Consider the following 8,903-nt stretch of genomic DNA (forward strand, 5'->3'; position numbering starts at 1 on the left):
GTATATTTTGCCATCCTCAACATTTGCTTAGACTATAACTGATTAGTGAAGAATCTATACATTTTAAAGTGGAGTCTGTTGTTGGGGTTACCTACCCAGCCCCCCTCGGTCTCCCTACTAACCAAGCCTGCATCTCAAATGGTACCCCATTCCCTATGTAGTGGAAACTAAATAGTGCAATTTGGGACAGACACAACCCCTGTCTCCCTGTAGGTTTAACTTGGACCCCGTCCTCTCCCAACGAGAGCAAAGAGCTGAGGGAGACTGTCATTAGCAGATCCCGTCCTCTCCCAACGGGAGCAAAGCGCTGAGGGAGACTGTCATAGGCAGACCCCGTCCTCTCCCGACGGGAGCAAAGAGCTGAGGGAGACTGCATTAGCAGACCCCGTCCTCTCCCGACGGGAGCAAAGAGCTGAGGGAGACTGTCATTAGCAGACCCCGTCCTCTGCCGACGGGAGCAAAGAGCTGAGGGAGACTGTCATTAGCAGACCCCGTCCTCTCCCGACGGGAGCAAAGAAGCTGAGGGAGACTGTCATTAGCAGACCCCGTCCTCTCCAACGGGAGCAAAAGCGCTGAGGGAGACTGTCATTAGCAGACCCCGTCCTCTCCAACGGGAGCAAAAGAGCTGAGGGAGACTGTCATTAGCAGAACCCGTCCTCTTCCCAACGGGAGCAAAGCGCTGAGGGAGACTGTCATTAGCAGACCCCGTCCTCTCCAGCAGAACACACCTAGAGCAGGAGAGACTGTCATTTAGAACGGGAGACGTCATTGCCCAGTCCCTAAGCTCCCGCCTCCCAACGGGAGCAAAGAGCCGCTGAGGGAGCGACAGGGTGTAGACCGTACTTAAGCAGACCCCGTCCTCTCTCTCCAACGCAACACCAGAAACGACGCTGACGGTGAGAGACTGTTCGATTAGCAGAACCCAGCGTCCCTCTCCCAACGAGCGGAGCACTTCAAAGCTAGGCAGGGCGTTCTAAACTTCATAGAGACGCTCGCTCTCAATGAACAGTTTCTCCCAACAGCAAAGCGCCCACGCCTACGCAGACGGTCATGTAAGCAGACCCCGTCTCTCCCAACGGAGCAAGAGCGGAGAGTATGCTAATATCCTTATATAGAGGTCCAAACGCTCTAACTAATGAGGAGTTTCGTCCCCAATCAGATCTGTACTTCTCCCCAACCGGGCTATATAACCCAGCGCACGCACGACGCACGCAGGTACGTAGGTTGTGGTTTAGTCTGCCCTCTCATGGTCTAATGTGTAATAACATCAGGAAAAAAAACTTAAAACTGAGAAGACAAATTCTTACAAACTCATCTTCAAGACAACATTTATTTGTTTTATTGACATACAAAACAGTCGGGTAAACTACGGAGCCCGACAAATGGAGTCCTTTACAGAACTCAATATGGTTCCATACCCATTCCTTCTTCTCAGTGAAGGACTGTTTGATTGAAGGACTGTTGATTTGTGGTCTTAGTCAAATATACACTTTGTAATTATACATAAATATTATCTTATTTATAGGTTCTTCATGTTAACTCCTTCAAATAGATGTAGACTGCACCCCGTGTGGGACATATGGTGTTAATGGGATGTTAGACTGTCTCCTGTGTAGGACATAGGGTGTTAATGGGTGGTAGACTGTCTCCTGTGTAGGACATAGAGTGTTAATGGGATGTAGACTGCCTTCCTGTGTAGGACATAGGGTGGTTAATGGGATGTAGACTGTCTCCTTGTGTAGGACATAGGGTGTTAATGGGATGTAGACTGCCTCCTGTGTGTGGACATATGGTGTTAATGGGATGTAGACTGTCTCCTGTGTAGGACATCGGGTGTTAATGGAGTTAGGACTGTCTCCTGTGTGGGACATAGAGTGTTAATGGGATGTAGACTGCCTCCTGTGAGGACAGTAGGGTGTTAATGGGATGTAGACTGTCTCCTGTGTGGGACATAGGGTGTTAATGGGATGTAGACTGCCTCCTGTGTAGGACATAGGGTGTTAATGGTACATGGGACATAGAGACTGGTTAACCACTGGTACATGGGACCGAGAGACTGGTTAACCACTGGTACATGGGACCGAGAGACTGGTTAACCACTGGTACATGGGACCGAGAGACTGGTTAACCACTGGTACATGGGACAGAGAAACTGGTTAACCACTGGAACATGGGACCGAGAGACTGGTTAACCCTAGGACCATGCCTCAGGACTACCTGGCATGATGACTCCTTGCTGTCCCCAGTCCACCTGGCCGTGCTGCTGCTCCAGTTTCAACTGTTCTGCCTGTCTGTCCCAGACCTACTGTTTTCAACGCAGGAGCGGTAGAGATACTCTTAATGATCTGCTATGAAAAGCCAACTGACATTTACTCCTGAGGTGCTGACTTGCTGCACCCTCGACAACTACTGTGATTATTATTATTTGACCATGCTGGTCATTTATGAACATTTTAACATCTTGGCCATGTTCTGTTATAATCTCCACCCGGCACAGCCAGAAGAGGACTGGCAACCCCTCATAGCCTGGTTCCTCTCTAGGTTTCTTCCTAGGTTTTGGCCTTTCTAGGGAGTTTTTCCTAGCCACCGTGCTTCTACACCTGCATTGCTTGCTGTTTGGGGTTTTAGGCTGGGTTTCTGTACAGCACTTTGAGACATCAGCTGATGTACGAAGGGCTTTATAAATACATTTGATTTAGTAGGCGCACCGTTTTGAGTGTCAAGAACTGCAACGCTGCTGGGTTTATCACGCTCAACAGTTCCCCGTGTGTATCAAGAACGGTCCACCACCCAAAGGACATCCAGCCAACTTGACACAAGTGTGGGAAGCATTGGAGTCAACATGGACCAGCATCCCTGTGGAACGCTTTCAACACCTTGTAGAGTCTATGACCCTGACGAATTGAGCCTACTCTTAAGGCAAAATGGGGTGCGACTCAATATTAAAGATAAGAGAAGTATATTAATAGGCTTTTTCAGGGTTTCTGAACAAACTGTATATGCACGTTTTATTAGCCTAGTCCTTGATTTGAGACATTCTTTAAACAAGGCACCGGTATAGTGTTTGATGCTGAGCTGGAGTAGCTTGCAGCCATATCCTTCATAGTGGGGTCTATGGTTCTACGTGGAAAAATACTTAGGCCCATCTACGTACTATACCACTAACCCAGGGTTATTCAAATACCATTTGAAAAGGTCCGGTCACACATATTTCCTTGGTGACAAATGTTCGGAGGAATGTTGTGATTTTTATCGGCGTAGTAACTAACCCCCACCTCACAACCTATGCGACCCCCGCCAAAACTCGCTATGGATAAAAGTTACACTCAGGAAATTGTGTGGATACAGGGTGACGTTTCCCCTAGGTACAGATCTAGGATCAAATACCTCTCATCTTCCTCCTAATAACCATTTGTGGGGAAAATGTAAAACTGACCCCAGAGTTTCCCCCCCCCCCTACACTCTGGGGGCAACTAAACCTTGTGAATATGTTACAGTATAGCTTCTGTCCCTCTCCTCGCTCCAACCAGGGACCCTCTGCACACATCAACCACAGTCACTCACGAAGCATCGTTACCCATCGCGCCACAAAAGCCGCGGCCCTTGCAGGGCAAGGGGAACCACTACTTCAAGGTCTCAGAGCGAGTGACGTCACCGATTGAAACGCTAACTAGCTAGCCATTTCACATCGGCCACAAATACATAGACCAATATGTAACATAGTGACACCTACCGGTGAAGCCTGGATAATGATCGTGTTGGAAAACGAAAAAGCATTCGTGCAATGACTGATGCAATCAATTTTATTAAACCAACGTTTCGACAGCTATGTCTTCTGCAGGGTTTTTCATAGAAGTCTGGCAATAACGATAATGTTGCCTGTGTGGTATAGTAAAGGACTTCCATTATACTAAGCATTTTTATTGGACTGTGTACAACAGGGATGTCAAACTCATGTTTATCCCGGACGCCACATTCAGTCTTTGAGGTGTTACATTTCCTCGCCTTGTTTTAGGACATTTTTGATGATCCCTGACTGTCTAGTTTTAATTTTGGTGATTATTAGCCAGCTGGACCGACAAGTAACTGTATGAATGAAAGTAAATGTTGATTTCTACACAGTTTAGAGTTGATTTTTGAGTCATTTTAAAGTATATTGAGTTAATCTCCCCAACTTAAAACGATCTGCAGGTCACCCCTGTATGTTTTGAAACCTCCTTTTGTACATAATTGGAAAAGTTATCCTAATAAATTCTAACATACTCCCAGGAATTGAGTTTTTAATTAAGTAAAAATGTTTTGTGATTAGTCCGTCTATTCATGCAAGTTTAATTGTATGGTTGTGGTTTGTTTACATTGAAATGATTTTGATGAATTAAGATATAGTAGGGGATATATACATGATCATTTATTTCAAGAAACAGACTAGAATTAGGAAGTATATTGAAGGCAGTTTTACAACCAGAGTTTCAACTGTAAGAGATTAAAAGGTCCAATGCAGCTGTTTTCAGCTCGATATCAAATCATTTCTGGGTAACAATTACGTACCTTATGGTGATTGTTTTAAATTAAAATGGTCAACAACGACAAAGAATTGCTTCTTAGCAAAGAGCAAGAATTTGACTAGGACTGTCTGGGAGTGGTCTGAGTGGGGAGGGGAGAACTGAAAACTAGCTGTTATTGGCAGAGAGGTTTGGAACTCTTCCTTATTGGTCTATTAACTCATTTACCGCTCGGTGATGTCACCATCCTACCAAAACAGGCAGACATTTCAGATGGTCTTTGCAAACAGCTCTCACACTAAAGACATAATTTTCAGGAAAACCCACTGACTGCACTGGACATTAAAGGTCCCCAAAGCACACACATCCCTGGGTCTCTCCTCTTTTCAGTTGGCTGCAGCTAGCGACTGGAACGAGCTGCAAAAAACCCCTCAATCTCTTCATTCAAAGAGTCAATCACTCTTACTGACAGTTGTGGCTGTTTCACGTGATGTATTGTTGTCTCTACCTTCTTGACCTTTGTGCTGTTGTCTGTGCCCAATAATTTTTGTGCTGCTGCCATGTTGTGTTGCTGCCATGTTGTGTTGCTACCATGCTGTGTTATGTGTTTCTGCCTTGCTATGTTGTTAGGTCGTGGTGTCTCTTGTCGTGATGTGTCTTTTGTCCCCGCAGGAGGCCTTTTGGTAGGCCGTCATTGTAAATAAGAATTTGTTCTTAACCGACTTGCCTGGTTAAATTAAAATGATTTGGGATTGGGCCTTCGGATGCAGTTCTGCTGTGTTCAGATCTGGGTTCAAAAGCTCCTGTGAGCAGCCATACCGGCTCCTAAGGCCACCAGTCCTAAAGCCCCTGTGAGCAGCCATACCGGCTCCTAAGGGCACCAGTCATAAAGCTCCTGTGAGCAGCCATACCGGCTCCTAAGGGCACCAGTCCTAAAGCCCCTGTGAGCAGCCATACCGGCTCCTAAGGCCACCAGTCCTAAAGCCCCTGTGAGCAGCCATACCGGCTCCTAAGGGCACCAGTCCTAAAGCCCCTGTGAGCAGCCATACCGGCTCCTAAGGGCACCAGTCATAAAGCCCCTGTGAGCAGCCATACCGGCTCCTAAAGGGCACCAGTTTCACCAGTAGAAAGATCTGGTGAGGAAACTGCCTGCAGAGCTAAAGCCAGCTGCCAAAGGCGTCATTCTTGGCTGCGGTGCGGGACACAGCCCTGTCTGTCGCCGTCTTGGGACTCTCGTCCTCTGAGAGTTAGTCTGGTATCGCCACATTCTCCTCCCTCACCACCACAAACACTGAGGAGGAGGGGGGCCTGGGGCAGAGGGGGAGGAAGAGAGACAGAAGAGAGCGGGAGGAAGTGAGAGAAAGGTATAACTTACGTGTAAACATGGAAGCTTAGTTGATTTTTATCCTTTCATTAATCTATATATTTTTTCAGTCAAAAGTTTGGACACATCCACTCATTCAAGGGTTTTTCTTTATTTTTACTATTTTCTAAATTGTAGAATAATAGTGAAGTCATCAAAACTATGAGATAACACATATGGAATCATGTAGTAACCAAAATATACAAATAAAAAAATAGATATGAGAGTAGCCACCCTTTGATTTTGACAGCTTTGCACACTCAACCAGCTTCACCTGGAATGCTGTTCTGACAGTCTTGAAGGAGTTCCCACATATGCTGAGCACTTGTTGGCTGCTTTTCCTTCACTCTGACTCATCCCAAACCATCTCAATTGGGTTGAGGTCAGGTGATTGTGGAGGCCAGGTCATCTGATGCAGCACTCCATCACTCTCCTTCTTGGTCAAATAGCCCTTACACTGTCTGGAGGTGTGCTGGGTCATTGTCCTGTTGAAAAACAAATGACAGTAAAAATAAAGAAAAACCCTGGAATGAGTAGGTGTGTCCAAACTTTTGACTGGTACTGTGTGTGTGCATATATATATATAACCAAAGTCCTATTGATAACCTTACCACTAAGTCAACTTTATTCATTATCAAAAAGTGTCCTTTGCCACCGCACATTCATGAGCGCCAAGATTTCTGACCCAGCCTCCAAACCATGCCAGGACCAGCAGAAACACCAGCCATGACAGTAGGTCCACTTAGTCCAGGAGCAGCCATAGAAGCTCCATGAGTCCTCGCTGCAGTTCCACCAATCTGTTTTACAGCCTCTTGACTGATTTTGTATCTCTGAGCCTCTTTGCACCACCAAATGCTGCACTGTGTCCCCCCCCCCAACAACACCAACACTTAACCTTCACATTGCTCCCACAATCACCATCCCCTCCACACAGATTTTTCTTTCTTTAAAAATTGAACAGCTACATGTCCCATTCTTAAAACATCGCAGTTGGGGATGGGCCAAATTCTCTGACATTAAAACTAAGAAATCCTATCTGTACTTTCCCCAGGCATAACCTTCTCAAACCTCAGCAGCACTGATAGGCGTTCCCTTCTTTCCTACTGATCAACCTTTTGGCCTCCCGTCACATTTTCTTTAATATCATCTATGGACATAGATATCGGGACACCAGTGATGACTCCCCTCAACCTAGAATAAGTGTAACCGATGTGAAATGGCTAGCTAGTTTGCGGAGAGGGACGGGAAGCTATACTGTTACATAAGCACCACATAATCTTCTTCCCATTAAGCGTTTCCATTGTCAGAATCTTCTCTTGCTGAGCCTGGCTACCACAAAATATTAACAATCTACCATTTCCAATGAACCGAACTAATTCCACTTCACCTACTAACACTTTCTCTATGGCAGGTGCTTCTACACCTGCATTGCTTGCTGTTTGGGGTTTTAGGCTGGGTTTCTGTACAGCACTTTGAGTTATCAGCTGATGTAAGAAGGGCTATATAAATACATTTGATTTGAGTTAGTCAAATAGGGTGTAAGAGAGGCCCTGTGGTCTCAAACACTTTCGCCACTTTCCACTCCATCACTAATCTTGCTTCCTACCTTAGCCCTCTTTATGTTTTCGGTATCATAATCTCTCTTCTTCCAATGTCTTTCCACTACCGACCATTCCGGTCCTTGACCCTCATCGTCCCGCTCCATACCATCATAACTGACACCGCTATTGTTCTCATTCCAGCACAGCTGTTGCTAAATCCACTTTTTCTCCATTTCCTCCATTTCGTCCGTACTACTTTCCGCCATGTCCGACCCTACCCGGCATGCAGAATGTCAGCTGCTAGTCCCCCAGCGGCTGTCGTTTTAAACATTTTACCAGGAAGACGGAGAAACCAGGAACTAGAGAGCGTTGCTCACTAGTTTTCGGCCAGCAGCACAAACCATGACGTCAGTTTGGTATGTTAATGAGGAAACCTTTAAAATAAAAGCCCGCATTTCAAAACATTGCAATGTGGATGATTCAATCAAATTATATTTCATTTGAATCAATGACCGCTTGTGTGCCAACAAGAAAATGCAATAAAATACATTTTAATTATTTATTTTTTATTACCAATAATGAAAAAATACAATGTTGACACTTGTATGTTGAGAATATTGGCTTGTCGAGAACTTTTTTCCTGTCTCAGTTAAAGTGGGGTGGGAAATACTGAGTAGGTTCTCTACTAAACAAATGTGTGTAGTTTTGGAGGGGGGGGACTGTGTCTCACGGCCTGCTGCTGGCTTTTCACTCCACACCCTCTTATAGCACCCAGCGCAACACACTGTGGATAGTACCAGGTAATTTAAAGTTGTGTTGTTGGATATGTACGACAAAGTCAACCTCGAAAACTACACATATTTGGCTACCGGGGCGGCAGCGTAGCCTAGTGGTTAGAGCGTTGGACTAGTAACCAGCAGGTAGCCTAGTGGTTAGAGCGTTGGACTAGTAACCAGCAGGTAGCCTAGTGGTTAGAGTGTTGGGCCAGGTAACGGCGTGCAAGGTACCTAGATCGGTGTAAGTGTTGGGATAACAGCATACCAGCAGTGTGCTAGTGGTTAGAGTGTTGGAAGCTAGAGTAACCAGTCAGGTATAGTGGTTAGAGTGTTGGCCACAGTAAACAGCGGTAGCTACTTAGTGGTGAGTGTTGGACCTAAGTAACCAGCAGGTAGCCTAGTTGGTTAGAGTGTTGGGCCAGATAACCAGCAGGGTAGCCTAGTGGTATGAGTGTTGGACTAGTACCAGCAGGTAGCCTAGGTGTTAGAGGGTTGGGCCAGTAACCAGCAGGTAGCCTAGTGGTTAGAGTGTTGGGTCCAGTAACCAGCAGTGTAGCCTATGTGGTTAGAAGCGTTGGGCCAGTAACCAGCAGGTAGCCTAGTGGTTAGAGGTTGGAGTACTACCAGCAGGTAGCCTAGTGGTTAGAGCGTTTGGACTAGTGACCTCAGCAGGTAGCCTAGTGGTGTAGAGTGTTGGGCCAGTAGACCAGCAGGTAACCAC

At 46.0% G+C, this 8,903-nt stretch overlaps 1 long non-coding RNA gene across 1 annotated transcript; it reads right to left on the reverse strand.

Annotated features, from left to right (window-relative positions):
* Positions 1–1,316: 1,316 nt before the first annotated feature.
* LOC139024901 (uncharacterized) lies at positions 1,317–7,802 on the reverse strand. The gene is made up of 4 exons (XR_011476299.1): positions 7,472–7,802; positions 6,140–6,350; positions 1,728–5,810; positions 1,317–1,683 (listed from the first exon to the last, which is right to left on the reverse strand). It is a non-coding gene; the product is annotated as an uncharacterized lncRNA (long non-coding RNA).
* Between the last annotated feature and the right edge of the window lie 1,101 nt (positions 7,803–8,903).

The sequence above is a fragment of the Salvelinus sp. IW2-2015 genome, unplaced genomic scaffold, assembly GCF_002910315.2.
Source record: "Salvelinus sp. IW2-2015 unplaced genomic scaffold, ASM291031v2 Un_scaffold1996, whole genome shotgun sequence".
NCBI lineage: Eukaryota > Metazoa > Chordata > Actinopteri > Salmoniformes > Salmonidae > Salvelinus > Salvelinus sp. IW2-2015.